Source organism: Lycorma delicatula, chromosome 10 (assembly GCF_047948215.1).
Source record: "Lycorma delicatula isolate Av1 chromosome 10, ASM4794821v1, whole genome shotgun sequence".
NCBI lineage: Eukaryota > Metazoa > Arthropoda > Insecta > Hemiptera > Fulgoridae > Lycorma > Lycorma delicatula.
Genome location: NC_134464.1, coordinates 7,112,206 through 7,132,038, shown reverse-complemented (window position 1 = coordinate 7,132,038; position 19,833 = coordinate 7,112,206). Strand labels below are relative to the sequence as shown.

General features: G+C 37.4%; 1 protein-coding gene across 2 annotated transcripts in view; it reads left to right on the top strand.

The window, feature by feature from the left end:
* Positions 1-19,833, top strand: part of LOC142331231 (uncharacterized) — a 447,558-nt gene that overhangs the window by 138,335 nt on the left and 289,390 nt on the right. The gene's annotated exons all lie outside the window — the stretch shown is intronic.

The window sequence follows — 19,833 nt, the reverse complement described above, 5'->3', positions numbered from 1 at the left end:
GCACCACTATCGGCCCGCAACCGCATATGAAGGTCCTCTCCCTGCCCCTTACGTGCGGAGAGGACCACAACTTCACCTGGCGACACAGCTCCTTTCACTGAGCGGAGGAGATCGGCGTAGGTTTTCCTCTCTAGTTTAACCACCACTGTCGTCGTCGACGGGCCTACCGGTCGTTCCCTGACGATATCATTTGGCGTTGACCCCAACAGGTGCACAATATAACTCTCCCTGACCCGTCGACCGAAGTACTCGACTGAAGGACGTAAAGGTTGGTCGACTATTCCGAAAGTCCTGAGAAGCACACCGCCTTACTGTGACCATCCTTCATAACTCGGGGATCCGAACGACAGACAATGGAGGTCACTTCCTGGTCCCAGGCAGCCGTTAAATTAAAAAAAAGTATACAAAGTTAAAAATAAAATCTATTTACAACAATTTCTGTTTCATAGCAACCATTCAAAAAGTACGATTAAAAAATAAACATTCATATTCATTATACAATTTTGAAAGTAGAATACATGAGGACACAATTTGGAGAAATATTAAAAATAAACACAATTAGTTAACAGTGGTTAGAGGTTTATAATTATTTTATATTTTGGATACTGGACGTAAAATAAGGTAAATTTGAAAATATAATTGTCTTTATAAATTTACAAAAGAATTCTATCTTTGACAGAATTGTCTTTATTTAAATTTATTATATATATATACATTTTATTAGAATTCCCTTAATTTTAGTTTATAAAGTTTTCTTTAGATATTTTAAGTTGTTTTTCAGATAATATTTTCATGTTAAATAGATTTTTTTAATACTTTTATTTACAGTCTCATCAACAATTAGCGGTCAGCAACTTATCAGTGTAACTGTTCCAGTAAATGTGTTATCTTGAACAACCTCAGACCGACCATTCCTGAGGTGTGTGGTTAATTGAAACCCTACAACTAAAGAACACTGTTATCTGGTGTTAAAGTTAAAAATTTTAAATATGATGAGTGCAATACAAGACCTTCCAACTAACCAAGTTGAAGACTTTGTTGTAAGTAATGTTAGATGTGCATTCTAACAGAGCGAGTTAAAAACAATGTTAGATTTTCATTCTAACGAAGTGAATCCATGACTAAAGAAAAATTATATAAAAAAACAAAGGCTTCAACAAAATATTTCTTTGAATAACTGCTATTCATGGAATACATACTAGTAATAATGCTTAGGTACACTAACTACTACATTCTAACTCCTCCTTCCCCAAATAAAAATTTCCGAGGGTTGCTGATTATCAGGCTCAGATTGTCTTACAATAATAATTACTAAAATTAAATACGATAATAAAATTCAGAAAGATACTTGATTTTAACAATTGTTTGTTTTCTAACAGATGACAAATTATTGAAATTTCATTTATCTAAATCTAATGTTTTTATTTTTTCAGAAAGTTCATTATTATCCAAAAATGTTTTGTAAGACTAATAAGGTGTATTCCTTGAAGTGTTTTGAGACATTTTATTGCCACATTTACTATCTAAACCTATATTTTGTTTTTTTTCTAATTTTAATTTTTGTCATAACAAATTTCTACTTCAGGTATAAATGTCATATATTGTGATTGTTTTTTAGTCGGAACAGAAATCATTTTATACAAAATACAATCTAATTGTTCTACGATTGGCAACTTAAGAAAATACGCTACATCCTCAGAATTAAACTTACAACAAACTTTGAATAAACTTTCGAATTCTCTTATATTTTCTAATCTTGGTTCCAATGACAGTTGATTAACGTAATGCGGAAACATTTTCTATTTTATTAAATAACTTTCTAATAACGCTGTGCTGCAGCATTCCTAATTTAAAAAATGCCATAGAATTCTCAATATCTTGAACTAAACTTAAAATAATATTATAAAAATTATTTATCTCGTTAAAGAAATCAGTTAATTTTCTAATTTAAAAAAAAAATCTTTATTATTTTTATTCATTATTAATATCTTACTGCGTAATTTCTTAAAATTATCTACATTTATATTAACTGTTTTATGAAACCCGTTTATAATATTTGTACGAAAAGTGTACCGTTCATTAATCTGATTTACAATACCTTCTTGTTTATATTTTATTTTGTTCTAACAATTTTTCCTATTTCTCTCCAAATTACTAGTAAAGAATTTAACACCAGAACCGAGGCCCTTAATAATTCCTCTTTTATTTTTTACTGTATTACTTAACAAGGCTATTTCTTCTAACTTTTCATTTATTGTTATTTTCGTTTGATTAATAAATTTAAAATAATTACTTATATCTCTAGAATTATGACTATAATCGGTCACAAAATCTTCATTTTTACTTACATTATACGATCGTATAATTATGATTATTAAAACTATTCGAATAAATACTTTATCTAAACTATAATAATGAATAAATGTATGTATGGTAAGAGGCTTCCGATTTGTCAAAACCTAATTCTATCGGGACTATTTCCAAATTAATAATTTTTTATTTTAGCTGCTCCAGGATGAATTCCTTTTAGGAACAGGAAGTATTGCAGCAAAATTTAAATAAGGATTAGTTTCTGTAGGGGAGGAAGGTTTTTTCTTTTATATCTGTTTAATCTTTCGAGGTCATTTAATTTTTTACAAATGTATTTTACTTTTGTATTATGTCTTGCTTCTATTTCTGCTGTTTTTCATTGTTTATTTAGCGAACTGACTTTTTATCGTATTTATTTTTAGTTTTACTTTGTTTATGGACAGTCTTAACATAAACATCTGGTGGTATCTTCTTTATTTTTTCTTGAATTTTTAATTTTGATCTTTCATTAGTTTCCTTTACACGTTAATTTAATCTTTTCACCTTTTTCTTTATTATTAACATAATCGTTTATTACCTACTACTACTACATATCTGCTTCTATAATGAATTTGGGTTAATATGCCCACAAAAAAACAAACCGTGTTAATTTTTGATAATGGAATGAATTAATTTTTGATAAGATGTACCTGGTAACTTAATAGTCTTCTTTATAAATTCTGGTTAGTTATTAAAAAATCTAATATGTTCTATTTGTGTAGAATGAAAGCTTTCACATATTCCATTAGTCGGTGGATGTTTTTTTTTTTTTTTTTTTAACTGAATTTTTACGGGCATCGACTGCTAAGGTCATTAGCCCTCGTCACATTCTTTAAAAGAAATTATTATCTCCATCAGGATCGTCATATGTAAGGGTGTAAAGGGCCCTTACATTTTATTTAAAAACACAAACTTCACAATAAACATTAAAACATGAAAGACAAGGACAATCACAAACACTTACGGGGTGTAAAGGGCCCCGATATTAAAATTTGAGATAGGTTCTCAAAAGAACATGAACTTAAAATTAAAATTAAACTAATCAATACCATATCTTTCTTTCTTCTACGAAGTCTCATTTATAGTTTGCTTAAGCACCCTCGGGGCGACCAGAACCGCCGTTGAGCAGTATATCAGTCGTGCCAGGGTGCCGTGGCAGTTGAATCCTTCTTATATCAGGCCATAGGCATGCACGGCGTACACCCATAGCCTCGCGCCCTCAATCCACCCTTGAGGGTCCCCCATGCCATCATCGGACACACCCCGACTCACTGCTCTTGAATGCAGGTGAGCCAAAATGGCCTAGGCAAGAGGGCTACCTCCCGTCACTATACGTGCCACGCTTCGAGACTCCCTTATATGTATATATAAAACTACCGCTTAGAGTATCTCTTACCACAGCTTTAAACTTCCAGTTCTGGAAAATATAAACTATCAGTTTATTAATAATTTTGTCTTTTTCATCTGTATCTACTGGCACGGTTTCAACATTCTTATTTGTTTTTTTTTTCACTTATATTTAATTGTATTCTTAATAAATCCGCATTTTGATTTTTCTTTCCTTTTTTTTTAAACTATTTTGTGGTCAAATTCTTCCAATTTTAATCGTCACCTTAAAAGTTTGGAGTTTGGTTCCTTAATAGAAAATAGCCATTGCTATTTATGATCGGTGAATATTTAATCTTTTCTTCCGTAAAGAAACGGAGGAAAATATTTCGTCGCTCAAACTACGGTAATTCCTTTTCTATTGTGGAATAATCTATTTCAGTATCGCTGAGGGTCCGAATTGCATATTCGATGGGTAGATATTTGCCGTAATAAGGCTTAACAGTTCCGATAGCAAAATTGCTGGCATCTATAATAAGTTTAATAAAATACATTGTAGTATCGGCTCATTTAACAAAATATTTTTACACATTTCAAAACATTTTACATAATTTGGGTTCTCAATATATATTTCGCGTTCTTTTTTAAGCATTTAGTATGTGATTTTGTTATAGTAACAGAATTTTTTATAAATTTTCTATAATATCCTAATAACAAAAAAATTCCTTTTTAATTTCTTTAGCGGTTCTTGGTATCGGATTACTTTTAATTTCATTCATCTTATCCGGATTTGATTTAACACCATCTGCTGTCACAGGATGTCCTAAAAAGGCACCTCTTTTCGTAAAAATTCTATTCTTATCTAATTGAATTTTGAAATTAGCCTATCTAAATCTAACAAAAACGTTTTTTTGTTCCTTTGAACTAGTTGAATAAATAACAACATAACCAAGGCAAGTTTCATTTTTAATTCTGCGTAGTACATTATTCATTATTCAATTTGTTGGAAGGTTGGTGAGCTTTTTTTTTAATCCAAATGAGTTCCTTAAAAATTCATAGTGCCCTGTTTTTGTGGAGAATGCTGTTTTCTCTATGCTATTGGGATCCACCTCTACCTGATGAAATCCTGAAGTTCTGATGGAACTTATTTTTTTAACAGATGTGCTCTATTTGCATTTCTTCAATTGTATTAAAATAATATATAGGCACTACTATACTTCTACACGTTAATTTATTATTTACAAAATCTAAACCGATTTTCATTTCCTTCAAATCATCTAGTCCTAATAGCAAATCAAATTTTTATGAAAATCAAATAAAAATATTTATTAATTACTTATTTATAAAGTTATATTTATAATAATTATAAATCTATATTATTGGTAACTTCTTAATAATGATATTAGAGTAAAAAATTCTTCTTTCGAGATACCACGGCCGTGGTTACTTCGAAAGGATCTTTACCTAGACACTCTGAAGCCAATAAATTTCTTACAAAAGATCTGATACCTCCGGTATCGATTAATATCCTACATCTACTTCGTGCACCGATGTTATGACAGTCATTAATTTCCGAATGTAAATTCATAATTGACAAACGGTTCCTGAGTTCATTTACTCTAAAAAAATGATCGGTTTCAAATTCTTCTACTGTTTTATTATTTTTTAAACTAATTTTATTGTATATATTGAGATTATCTATTTCTACTACTATTTTGTACTACTTTAATTTTTACTGATTCACACCGATTTAATTTTTTTCTACACCTTTTAATAAATTTACTTTATAAAAAATATAACACATACAAAAAAATTAAATTATTTTGAATAATATACACTCCTTAGAATAATATGCTTTTAGTCCTTGAAGATGTCGAACCGACTGCGTCAGTTGTTTCTTAGCGATGAATATTTAAAAAAAAAAAAAAAATGTTATACATATAAAATAATTATTTCACATACAGATATTCTTTCTATGATATATTGTGGATATACCTTCCAAATACAAGACTCTAATGAACTATGTTAGGTGTACAAGATAACAGAGTACGTTTTAAACAACTGAATAAAATAATGTACTTCAACGTATTATTTCTTAGAATTACTACTAGTCCAGGAAAACACCAGTAATAATGCTTGCATTTGCTAAATAATATATTCTAATGTACATGTGAGTGTGTGTTTTATGTGCTTAAAAATACACTTAATGCATAATTGTATGCTTTGAAATTAATGTGAAAATTATTCATTGTTAAAAATTATGATTGCATAATATTAAACGTTAGCGGTTTAGTTGTTTTTCACAAAAATTTGACTACGTTAAATTATTATTGAGAATCAAGTAATTCAGTAGTTTTGTGATTGTTGCACTATAAACTGTACCTACATTTCTTCAATTGAAACTGAATTTAAAAAAGTGAAATTCTGTTTGAGTTCTTTGTTTTGAAAAAATACCGCGTCGCTCCACTCATGCAGAATACACAGATATGATTTTAGCGTACGGTTTTTGCGATGGAGATACTGCAGCTGCGGTGGAAGAATACTAACGTTAGGAATCCTGGACGAATATTTCCAAACCGTAAAGTATATTTGTAGAATTTTTAATAATATTCGTGAAAATAACAGTTTCCAGTGCACATGTTTCATCTGAGCGTCAACCGATATACGTTAATAGCAAGAAAAAACATTCTTCAGGTGCTAGAACCGGCTAACTGACAGCTTAATCCTACTAAAACCACGTGAAGAATTTCTACATGACTCAATATTCCACAAAATACCGTATGAAGGGCATTACACTATAACGGATTGCATCCATATGTTCAGAAAGTTCAACATCTCCTCTTGGTGCCCGTACCAGACGACTGCAGTTTTGTAATCGGGTTAACAATAATTACCAGGTAATTCCATTCATTCTATTTTTGGACGAAGCTACTTTTACTCGTAATGACATAAACAACAAACGGAATACTTTACCGTTGGTCTGAAGAAAACCCACATGCTGTAATCGAATTAAATTTCCAGAACATATTTTCGGTGAACGTTTGGTGTGGCACGATCGAAAACCAATTAATAGACCCTTTTATACTAAAACCAGAAGAGAAATTATACGGAATATTTAAACAATTTCTTATAGTGCTTGAAAATTTCCGACCTATCCATTAATCACCGACAAAATATTTCACGAATGAAGTAAGACAATTGTTAGATGAAAAATTTACTGTGAAATGGATTGGACGTAGAGGGCCGGTAAATCGGCCACCTAGATCACTGGACCTTACTCTCTTAGGTTATTGTTTATGGGGCTGATTATATGTTAGGTATGGAGGCAAAAGGTAGACACACGCAATGAACTGACCGCTCGCATTCTCCGTGCCGCTGCCCTCATCAAGAAGGCGGTTGAGGGCGCCCTCATCAATTACTAGTTGGCGATAGAGAATGTAAGGAAACGCCTTGAAAAGTGCATCGATGTAAGTGGTGGAATCTTCGAACATTTATTGTTAATTAATGCAGTATAAACCACGATGTGTATTTTTTTTAAAGAACATTAGATTAAAAGTATTTTAATTTTTCGAAGGTGTAAATTTATTGTACAAAAACGGCTGTTTTTTTATTTTTAGATTCATTTTTCTGCTATCATTTGTTAAACATTTGCTAACATTTTTCTGCTAAGTTGTTTTTTAATAATAAAAGTGATTTTTTTTTTGTTTTTCACAGGTTTTATTAAAACAGTTTTCTCAGAATTTCTCTACAAGTTTTGATAACAAAATTGACTCATTTATTACTCATTTAACAAAGCTGCATTTAAACCTAAAAAAAAGTATATATCGTCACCGAATGTTCGTTTTACATTGGATGTGAAAAAAACACGAAATACAGACAGTTGTTGGAGATGCTGTTTTATTTAAAAAACATAAAAACTAACAACTTTATTCTTATACAACGCCGCAAAATTCATTCAGTTTGACTTCATTGGTCATGTAATATTTGTAAAACCATATTATTTATTACATATATTCTTTCTCATTTGTTATATATATATATGTAATATTAACAATAGATGAAATGGTAAAATATTACACCAAAACCTTGACATATAATAATTGGTTGTTAGCGTTTGAATTCTTAAAACTTGATATCTCGTGATATATTGAAAAGTATTATTTATTTATTTAATTTTTTAGTGTAATAAATTAATTGATATTCACAATATATTCTTAAAAACAATAATAATTAAATTTACAGGAATATTTATTTTTTTATATTATAAAATAATCATTTTGTTAAACCTAATTTTCGTAACTTTTTTAAACGATAATTATATACATATGTGTAATAAAATCTAACTAAGATGCAGTATGAATATTAAAAATACCATCGAATCTTTTATATCCTAAACGGAAGATAAAACTGAAATAAAATATATGATAAAATTTTTGTACGTATGATAACGGAATATTAAGTTGTAATGTATTTTTGTTTTATTTTCAGGGAGTTATATCAACAGAGAGGAAACGACGGAGAAGAGAATGCAGCGAGTTCAATCATTCCAACCGCCGTAGGGGAAGACGCCTACCTTGAGACGATTCCGGTCGCCACCACTCCCGTTCCTAGCCATGATGGGCTTTAACACGGGAGTCACCTTATAGACCATCAACTGATTACACCTCACAGTAATAAGGCAGGCCTCGGTTCGGATGCCACCGATTTAAATGCCTCGGTAGAAATTTACATCGGTGATTTTTTAACTCGGCTTTTGCCTTCGCAGCAGGCCATACGGATATCTTGAATGTCCTACATCGTTGCGCTCTAATTTAGCTGACCGAGTTCGTGGAAGCACGAACCCCGCGCCTAGTTCTACATTTTACAGAGCCAATATGTAAAAGTCGCTTAGATTGAGACAGTAGTATTAATAACATGCCATCAGCAATATTGTTCGCTGCAACGGATTTTACTCCTAGCTTTCTTAATGAACTCATTTTTAGTTCATACCCCAGATATTGGTATAGTTGCCTCCAGTCTGGTCTACAAGGTAGAGGCGGACAGACCGCCTACTCCCACTCAGCTCCATCCAAGAGTCCCGCGAGACATTTACTTCACTTCATACTATCGAGATGTCGCAACATTAATGGACGCATGGAATCCATGCCCCCGATACCGCAGTCGCCATCCCGCCGACATCCCCACACCGTAGGGGAAGACACCCGCCTTGTGACGCATCCGATCGACACCACCCCCCACCCTGTTCATAGGCCTGATGGGCTTTTACAGGAGCCATCACGCCGACATCTCGATTCCCCCCCGAGGGGAGAAGATCTTACCTCGTAGCGTGCCCAGTCGCTACACCACCCCCTCCGTTCGTAGCCAGTAGTGGCTTTAACGGAGGACATCTTCTCGCCCTCAAACTGATTGCGCACCACAGCTTGCAGTTCAGGTCCCGCTGAGATGCCACCGATGCACATGTTCCAATGGACATCTGTATCGGTAAAGTTCACTCATCACGCCGACAGTGATGTTTGGTCGTTTAAAATGCCGTCGTCGAAATGATGCTACGCCACGGCTGAGAGGACACACACCCAACCGGTACCGCAGTCGCCGCTCCACAGACAGCTTACAATCAGTTTTTAAAGGAAATTCTATCAGAGGAGATGAAAAGCCGCAGAAGGGGTGTTGATCAGCGGGTTGTGTCAGTAAATAGGAAACACCACAGAAGAAGATGAGATCAGTGGAGAGGAAACGTCGCAGAAAGGAGTGGTGATCCGCGGGTTCTGTCAGCGGAGATTAAACGTCGCGAACGAGGTGGACAGTCGTCGGTATGGAGATATTACACATCCGAAGGGCACCAGGAGGGTACATGGATGGGAGGCTTTGAGTAGAATATCGATCGGGGCACGTTGAGTGGGGGAAGCGGCTCATCCAAAGTGTGCTAGACGTGCGGTAAGGAAAAGGGGATGCTGTCAAACGGGATAGAGGTTCGTTGGGATGAGGGATGTACACATCCGACGGGCGCCAGGAGGGCCTTTGGGAGAAAGGGCGTCGAGTGTGGTATCGGTCGGGGCGCGTTGGGTGGGGGAAGTGGCATCCAAAGTATGCTAGATGTGCGGTAGGGAGAGGGGAACCCTGCCGAACGGGGTAGAAGTTCGTTGGGATGAGGGATGTACACATCCGACGGGCGCCAGGAGAGCCGCTGGGAGGAAGGGCGTTAGGTGTGGTATCGGTCGGGGCGCTTTGGGTGGGGGAAGCGGCTCATCCAAAGTGTGCTACATGTGCGGTAGGGAGACGGGGATGCTGTCGAACGGGATAGAGGTGTATTGGGATGAGGGATGTACACATCCGACGGGCGCCAGGAGGGCCGCTGGGAGGAAGGGCGTTGGGTGTGGTATCGGTCGGGGCGCGTTGGGTGGGGGAAGCGGCTCATCCAAAGTGTGCTAGATGTGCGGTAGGGAGACGGGGATGCTGTCGAACGGGATAGAGGTTCGTTGGGATGAGGGATGTACACATCCGACGGGCCCCAGGAGGGCCGCTGGGAGGAAGGGCGTTGGGTTTGGTATCGGTCGGGGCGCGTTGGGTGGGGGAAGCGGCTCATCCAAAGTGTGCTAGATGTGCGGTAGGGAGACGGGGATGCTGTCGAACGGGATAGAGGTTCGTTGGGATGAGGGATGTACACATCCGACGGGCGCCAGGAGAGCCGCTGGGAGGAAGGGCGGTGGGTGTGGTACGGGGCGTTTTGGGTGGGGGAAGCGGCTCATCCAAAGTGTGCTAGATGTGCGGTAGGGAGACGGGGATGCTGTCGAACGGGATAGAGGTGTATTGGGATGAGGGATGTACACATTCGACGGGCGCCAGGTGGGCCGCTGGGAGGAAGGGCGTTGGGTGTGGTATCGGTCGGGGCGCGTTGGGTGGGGGAAGCGGCTCATCCAAAGTGTGCTACATGTGCGGTAGGGAGACGGGGATGCTGTCTAACGGGATAGAGGTTCGTTGGGATGAGGGATGTACACATCCGACGGGCGCCAGGAGGGCCGCTGGGAGGAAGGGCGTTGGGTTTGGTATCGGTCGGGGCGCGTTGGGGGGGGGAAGCGGCTCATCCAAAGTGTGCTAGATGTGCGGTAGGGAGACGGGGATGCTGTCGAACGGGATAGAGGTTCGTTGGGATGAGGGATGTACACATCCGACGGGCGCCAGGAGAGCCGCTGGGAGGAAGGGCGGTGGGTGTGGTACGGGGCGTTTTGGGTGGGGGAAGCGGCTCATCCAAAGTGTGCTAGATGTGCGGTAGGGAGACGGGGATGCTGTCGAACGAGATAGAGTTTCGTTGGGATGAGCGATGTACACATTCGACGGGCGCCAGGAGGTCCGCTGGGAGGAAGGGCGTTGGGTGTGGTATCGGTCGGGGCGCATTGGGTGGGGGAAGCGGCTCATCCAAAGTGTGCTAGATGTGTGGTAGGGAGTTAGGATCGCTGCCGAACGGGGTAGAGATTCATTGGGATGAGGGATGTACACATCCGACGGGCGCCAGGAGGGCCGCTGGGAGGAAGGGCGTTGGTTGTGGTATCGGTCGGGGCGCGTTGGGTGGGGGAAGCGGCTCATCCAAAGTGTGCTAGATGTGCGGTAGGAAGACGGGGATGCTCCCGTACGGGGTAGAGATTCATTGGGATGAGGGATGTACACATCCGACGGGCGCCAAGAGGGCGGCCGGGAGGAAGGGCGTCGGGTGTGGTATCGGTCGGGGCGCGTTGGGTGGGGGAAGCGGCTCATCCAAAGTGTGCTAGATGTGCGGTAGGGAGACGGGGATGCTGTCGAACGAGATAGAGTTTCGTTGGGATGAGCGATGTACACATCCGACGGGCGCCAGGAGGGCCGCTGGGAGGAAGGGCGTTGGGTGTGGTATCGGTCGGGGCGCGTTGGGTGGGGGAAGCGGCTCATCCAAAGTGTGCTAGATGTGAGGTAGGGAGTTAGGATCGCTGCCGAACGGGGTAGAAATTCATTGGGATGAGGGATGTACACATCCGACGGGCGCCAGGAGGGCCGCTGGGAGGAAGGGCGTTGGTTGTGGTATCGGTCGGGCGCGTTGGGTGGGGGAAGCGGCTCATCCAAAGTGTGCTAGATGTGCGGTAGGAAGACGGGGATGCTCCCGAACGGGGTAGAGATTCATTGGGATGAGGGATGTATACATCCGACGGGCGCCAGGAGGGCCGCTGGGAGGAAAGGCGTTGGGTGTGATATTGGTCGGGGCGCGTTGGGTGGGGGATGTGGCATCCAAAGTGTGCTAGATGTGTGGTAGGTGGAGGGGAACCCTGCCGAACGGGGTAGAGAATCATTGGGATGAGGGATGTACACATCCGATGGGCGCCAGAAAGGCCGCTGGGAGGAAGGGCGTTGGTGTGGTATCGGTCGGGGCGCGTTGGGTGGTGAAGCGGCTCATCCAAAGTGTGCTAGATGTACGGTAGGGAAAGGGGACGCTGCCGAACGGGGTAGAGAGGAGGGATGTACACATCCGACGGGGTCAGTCGGGCCGCTGGGTGGAAGGGCGTTAAATGTGTTATCGGTCGTGGCGCGTTAGGTGGGGTATTGGTCTGGATGCAGATTGGAGGCGAAACTATCTAGTCAAGGTCACCATACTCAGCCTACGAGGATCTCAAAATTCATCGTTAAATTATGAACTTTTGTAAATGTAAAATTTAAGAATATCATTTTCATTTAATTTTCGCGTAACACATTTCGTAGACGATTGACAAAGGTTTATTAACTACAGTATGATTCTGTTAATGCAGTAATGTATATTTTTTTATTATTAAACAACAGGAATATAAGCTGAAAGGTATTAATAATAGGGAGACGTTTACTTTAAATAAAACCTTCAACTATAAAGTAACTTATTTCTAATTCTTTTCAAAATATATTTAGAAAGGGCGAAATTATATTTAAGAGGGGTGATTGCTCGCCAGTTCGACTTAATAGTGTTTTTATCCCGCTTGCTAACAACGTGCGATACCCAGGACTGCGACGTCTAGATCGACGTTTGACGTGGAGGATTCATGTCAGGAACAAAAGGAGGCAGTTTAACATTAAATTTAGGAAGATGTATATTGAATTTAGGAAGATGTTAGGCAGAGGGTCGCAACTATCATTAAATAACAAGAAATTGCTGTACTCAGCGATCCTGAAACCTATCTGGACCTACGAAATCCAACTATAGGGTACGACAAGAGATCATATATCGAAGTCGTACAGCGATTCAAGAACATTGACAAATGTAACAGAAGCGCCATGGTTTGCGAAAAACACTGAAATACACGATGATCTGAGATCGCCAACCGTTCGAGAGAAGATGCAGCGATACGGTGTAAAATATAATATGATACTGAACAAACTCGCGTGAGTTTTAGTGAACTGGCTCGCGGTTTACCTCCTGAATAATAGCGAAGACGTTAAAGCGAGCGGCTAAAGCGACTGCATATATTTGATCTGAAGTTCTCCGAGATTTCAGGTGAATCGTAGGTTTTTGTTCATCGTCAAAATTCTTCATTTCGTTTCGTAACTTACTTTTGTTGTTTCTTTTATTTCTTTCTTTGTTTGATTAGTTACTCTTAGTTATTCTTTGCTTTTATGTTTTGAACTTTATCAATGTTCCTTGTACTCATCTTTTTATGTAATTATTCGTATTTTTTATATATTTATGTATGCTGCATAAGATACAGCATTAAGTACAAGTATAATTCTTTGAGAAATTTCATTCGGGACCCCTCTCTGTATGTCTTTTTTTTATTCAAATTTACTTGTGGTTTCGGTAAATTGAAACCGATTTTAAATTAAACACTGGGGGAAAAAATTCTACTTTTTGTTCCTTCAGTTGATAGAAAGGTAATTTAGCTGGTGATTTTATTATCACCAGTATCAGCATTATTTTTGGTAATTTTTTATTTCTCAGTTACACTTGGATATTGCTTGTTTGAGTAATATCCTGTATAATGGAGAGAAGAATAGCGCTTACTAAAAAAATTATACCACATGAAAAATTTCAACCTTTTCTTTATCAAATTTATTTATACAAATTTTTCCTTTTGTTTTTTTTTCAAAAGATTTTACTTTTTTGAGTAAGTGATTTTTATTTTATGTTTTTAATAAATAATAAATTTCCCGAAGAAAAGATAATTAAAAATTATGGTGTATTAAACCCTTCAAAAAATAATATTTATTGTTTTCAGGTGAGAAAATAGAATCACCTGAAAACAACATGAAAGGCTCACGAAAACGTGAGAAAACCTGAATGAGAATGAAAAAACCTGAAAACGTGATAGGCTCAAGTATAATTCATGATAAACAAGTTAACAATATTATTACGTAATCAGATAAATTATTTAGTAAAACCAAAATACTTTTGATCATAAAAGAGAAAAGTACTAAATTTAATAAGAAAATTGTTTCCTTCTAATAATATATAAAGGATTTAAAACAAAGGAAATAATTTGGGAACAAATTCTACAGCTTGAAGTAAGGAAAAACTTTCATACAGTACGTCCGAAAACGCTTTGTTACTGAGTTAGCGAAAAAAATTGCCCGGATTTCGGTTCTCCTCTCATCAAGGAACGAAAAAATTTCATTAGGTTGGCGTTAGAAAATTTAAGGAAACGAAAAGTGGATTGATGCCAGTGGTGGAATTTTCTAGCATTTAACGTAAATTATTACCTTATAAACCACAAAGAGTATTTTTTAAAAAGTAAATTAAAATTATTTTAATTGTTCAAAGGTTCTTGTAAAATAGCTATTTCTAATTTTTTTTAATTCCTAATATATTTTTTGTTAAGTTTTGTTCTGTTTTTAATAACAAAAGTTGATCTTTTTGTTTTGTTTTCATAAACTTTATTGCATCAATATTCTCAGAATTAAATTTTTTACAACGTTTGGTAATACAATTTACGCATTTATTAGTAATTTACAAAATTATTTACTTCAAATCCTAAATAAAGTGTTTTTTGCCATGAAATTGTTTGTTTTACGTTGGATATCATGAAAACTACGGGAGATACAGTTCTATGACCTGTTTCATTCAATTTTTCAAGTCAAAAACATAAACTATCAAGTTTACTTTTCATATAACGCCTTAAAACTTCAGTATGACCACATTTCACCTGGGGAACAAAAATCTTGGCGTAATGTTTCACTAGCCATAACTTGATAACAAAGCGTTTTTGGACTCATTTGTTTGAAATTTTTTCCTTATTTCAAGCTTTAGAATCAGTTTCCAAATTATTTCTCAATTAGTTGCCAAATTATTTCCCTTTCTTCTTAATCATTCTGTATATTTTTACATATAAAAAAGAAGTCATTCGTTCTAAATGTGGGCGCTGGATGCCTTCGGGGGGGGGGGAGGCGTTAGAAGGCCCACAGAAAATTGAGGGCGTTCAGGTCGTCTAGAAAGGCAATGTCTGATTAAAAAATAAACAAAAATTACGGTTTCCTGATATTTCAAACTAAAATTACATACTTACTACAGTAGTACAAAAAACTAAAGGGACACCTATATTTATGATCAAAATGATTGTGTTCAAACCACTTTAACTAGGCAACCAAGAAGCATAGATAGATGAATAAAAAAAAATTAAAGCTTGAATACTCTACTTTTTTATAGTATACTTCATAAGATTTCATAAATATCAAATTAAAAAAAAAATCAGTGAGAAGAAAAATCTAAAGTTTTCCTTCGTGTTAGATCGAGCGTATGAGAGAACGAAATTTTTTCAGTAAACTGTATTAAAATCGTTTAAAAGCTTAAGACTTTAGCTTTAGTTTCTTTTTTTTGTATCTCTCTACAATTTTTGTTAATCGAAATATTCCACTGCAAAGAGAAAAGGCCACTTTTGTCTTTAATTCTGTATGTCTCCTGATCTAAGCAACGTATTGATGCAAATAAATATGGAAACTAAAGGGTGTTTTAAAATGCCTTTTTTAAGAGCGCATCTTAAAAAGAACAATTAATAATGTTTTATACTATTGGTCGTAACATAGTAATAGATTTTTTACATATATAACTTAGCGGGTAGCACTGGATGAAAGGTTTATTAGTAAACATAAATATTTGACGACGATTGATCTTCTCTATACTTAACTGCAGAAAAAAATAAGTTTCCACCAGAGTAAATCATGAATTGAACCAAAACTAATCCTCCTATATAAGATAAAACTGCCACAAAACGGGCAAGACACTTGTGGACACCTAATCTTTCATATTTTACAAATAATTTAAATTAAGTTAATTTAAATAATAAATATTAAATTGTATTATAAAACAATGTTAAATTAAGTATGATTAAGTTAAGTAATATTTTATTAATTTTTTTATTATTTTCTTAAATTTTTACAGGCATCGACTACTAAGGTCATTGCCCTCGTCACGTTCTTAGAAAGAAATTAGTATCACCATCCGGATCGTCATATGTAAGGGTGTAAAGGGACCTTACATTTTATTTAAAAGCACAAAAAACATTAAGACACAAACAACAAAGTCAAACAAAACACTTACGGGGTGTAAAGGGCCCCGATATTAAAATTTGAGATAAGGTTCTCCAAAGACCATGAAATTAAAAATACAACTTATCAATACAATTTCCTTTTACCTGTCTCGTTTATAGTTCGTTTAAGCACCCTCGGGGCGACCAGAACCGCCGTTGAGCAGTACATCAGTCGCGCCAGGGCGCCGTGGCAGTTGACTCCTTATAAATAGGCTACAGGCATGCACCACGCCCACCCATAGCCTCGCGCCCTCAGTTTACCCTTGAGGGTCCCCCATGCCATCATTGGACACACCCCGACTCACTGCTCTTGAATGCAAACGAGCTAGGGTGGCCTAGGCAAGAGGGTTATCTTCCGTCACTACACGTGCCACGCTTCGAGACTCCCATATACATAATGAATTCCAGTTAGAGATTCTTTAACATAGCTTTAAAAATTTTTCAACTTTTACAGACTTCTAAGAAGTCCACTGGCGTGTAAAAATGCAACTATCTTTTCTTCATTTCCGTAACCAGATCAGCAGTAATGTCACCTCTTAGACGGAACCTCTTTCTGAGGCCCTCATATATTGTACACTCTTCTATTAGATGCTTCGGAAACATATAATCGGAACATATTAGCACTCTCTCTTCGCAATAATGTTCTATGTAGCGAAGAGCTTGCTGAATGGCAGTAAGTTCTGCCGTGTAGACACTGGCCAAATCTGGCAGCTTCCAACAATGGGCTTCTCCATTTATATATATGGAGCATCCAACACCATGTTCGGTTTTAGAACCGTCAGTATAAATTCTAATATGTTCTTCGTAACTACTGACGGTTGCAAAAAATTCCTGTCGGATGATAACTGCTGGCTTCTTGTTTATTTTTCCCTGAGAGAGATCCAACCTTGTATTTACCGCTGGCAAAGCCATGGCGGTATTTCTCTAGTAGAAATTGCTAGTGTCTCTGGAATAGCAATTTCGTATTTCCTTTTTAATTCGTGGTACCTAATTCCGGCTGGTCTGGCATAGGTAGCACGACGTTCGTATAATGCAGCCATAGGATGTTTGTTGAAAAGTTTGTTATTTATATGGGCAGGAAAAGCTCATACATTTGCTGCGTATCTTAGCAAAAGGATCCCTCTTCAATAATGTAGTGGCAGTGTTCCGGCTTCAGACATTAGACTAGTCGCCGGACTTGTGCGGAAAGCGCCTGTCGCATATCTTATTCCGCTATTATGAATTACGTCTAACTTTCTTAAATGCGACTTCCTCGCGGATGAATATACACTACATCCGTAGTCGAGTTTCGATTGAACCAATGCCTTATACAATAGCACTAATATATCTTTATCTGAGCCCCAATTAATGTTTGATAAACATTTTATAATGTTTAGGCCTTTTTTGCATCTAAAATTTAAGTCCTGTATGTGCAATCCCCACGTAAGGAATTTATCCAATACTAGTCCTAAAAATCTAACGTTGTCTTTATATTATATTAGATCATTGCCAATTTTCAACCTAGGACTTTGGTGAGGAATTCTCTTCCTGCAGAAGTGTACACAGCACGTTTTTAAATCCATTATTCCTCGCAACTTCGTTTAACGTCTTCTTTTAACGTCTTCATTGCTGTCTAGAAGTTTTTTCCCACCTTACCACCGGGCCCGGATCCACAACAAAACAAAGCACAGCCCAGGGGATTGTCTACTCAAACGGGCCTCCCCGTCCGCCGGCCATGAGTTTAGCCTGCCGGTTAGATCTTTTCATTACACGCCTCTAACCCTTACAGCGGGATATCCAAGCCCGACTATGTCGTTCCTGGACCCCACCCCAGAAGCCGGGACTTAGTCTTAACGTCAGTACCTCTAGTGAGAGCACCTTGTGTAGGACACTCACAACGGGTCTCGGTCTTTTTCGCGAAGGAATGTGGGAGTTCCAGTGTCTCATCACTGCCGCTCATCTGTGCAAGCACAGACGAAGGGCAGCTCCGTCGGGGGCTATTCCTCAACCCCTCGCCACTCTATCCTCCCTGGCTTTGTGCTGGAGTATCCGTGTCACAAGTCAGTTACCGCACGCAACCTCTCTGCCCCTGATAACATACAGTCTATGATTGTGTCAACAATCATAGACCTCGGTCAACAATCAAGTCACCAACTCACATCAGCGACGTTCACCAGCCCACGTCCGGCATTCAAACACGACGTGTTCCGGTGTATCGAGCTCTCCGCAAGAAAGACAAAAGAGGTCGTCAGCTTTCCACCTGGCATGTAAGTATACCCGAAACATACCGTGGCCAGATAAAAATTTAGTCAACCATTAGGTGGCCTCAACAAAGCTGCTGCCTAGAAGTTTAATAGCTAAATAATTCACGTGGTTATTTACACGCAATTTATATTTTGTACCGAATCGCTGTATTTCTTCTAACATTAAGTAAACCCAGATATTCGTGGGTTTCACTGTTTCTTACCGACCAAGGCGCCTCTGTGATGCTCCTCAGTAATTTGTATTGGAATTTCTGTTTAATCTCGATGTTGTCGCTGCTTTCTATATCCCAAAGGTCCATTAGATTCAGGATCATCTTGTATAACAATTAGATATTGAAAGCTGTGTCCTCTTGCTCAGCAATCAGTATATTTCTTTAAACTTAATTTCCAGTTGTTTTCTATTTTCTTTCATATGGATCTTCCATGTCAGACGACGATCAAGATGAAAACCAAGGTACTGTGTACACTTTTAGCTTGTGGTATGAGGACGCCATCAAGATGAATCCGTAGGCAGTCTCTTCTCCTCATTCAGAATTTCACATGACTCGACTTTGCTTGATTAACCCAATTTTCAATCTTGACAGCCATTCGTTGATTTGGTCTTATTCAGATTGTAGTTTTTTTTTGAAGTTAGATATGGGTCAATATCTACAGCCAGGATAACTATCATCGGCGAAAAAGCGACAAAACAATATTATTTGGAAAAATTATAGTTTTTCATTCTGTGTAAATGTTATACATAAATTTATATGGTATTAAAGAATGTAAAAGGTGAAGTTATGAACAGAAAGGAATTATCTGTGATATTTTACGTCGATAGCTGAACTTTTGTAATATTTAAAATAAACAGAATAAACCGTAGCTTATTTTATTTAGTCACTAAGTATACTTATCGGTTATCGGAATACATTTATTAATATATTTTTTATAAAACACTTTTGTTGGTTTAAGAATTATTTATACATAGTAAAAATATAGAAATAGATGCTAAATGCAGTAGTTTATTTGTTGAACGTAGTGAACTAATATTAAAGTAAAATATTTTCAAAGTTCTCTCAAAACTCATTTATAGAGTAAAAATAAGGAAATAAATGCGTATTTTAATTTGACGTGCAAATTTTTCTTCAATTTACTTGGATAAAAGCAATTTTTCAAAGCGTGAATAATTACAATATCAATGTAAACGTTAGGAAATGTTAATTTTTATATCGTATTTAAATTTTACTTTAAAATTTATATTTTCGCTTGAATAATATTTTTCAAATGATCGATGGATGAAGTTGTTACTTGATGAAAATCCATATTAACAAAAGAAAATAAATAAATATGTTATTTTATTTTCGCAAAAAAATACCGCAACAGCTATTTTGGCAAACGGTAACTTCCTTAGGTTTTTACAAATAAATTCCTAA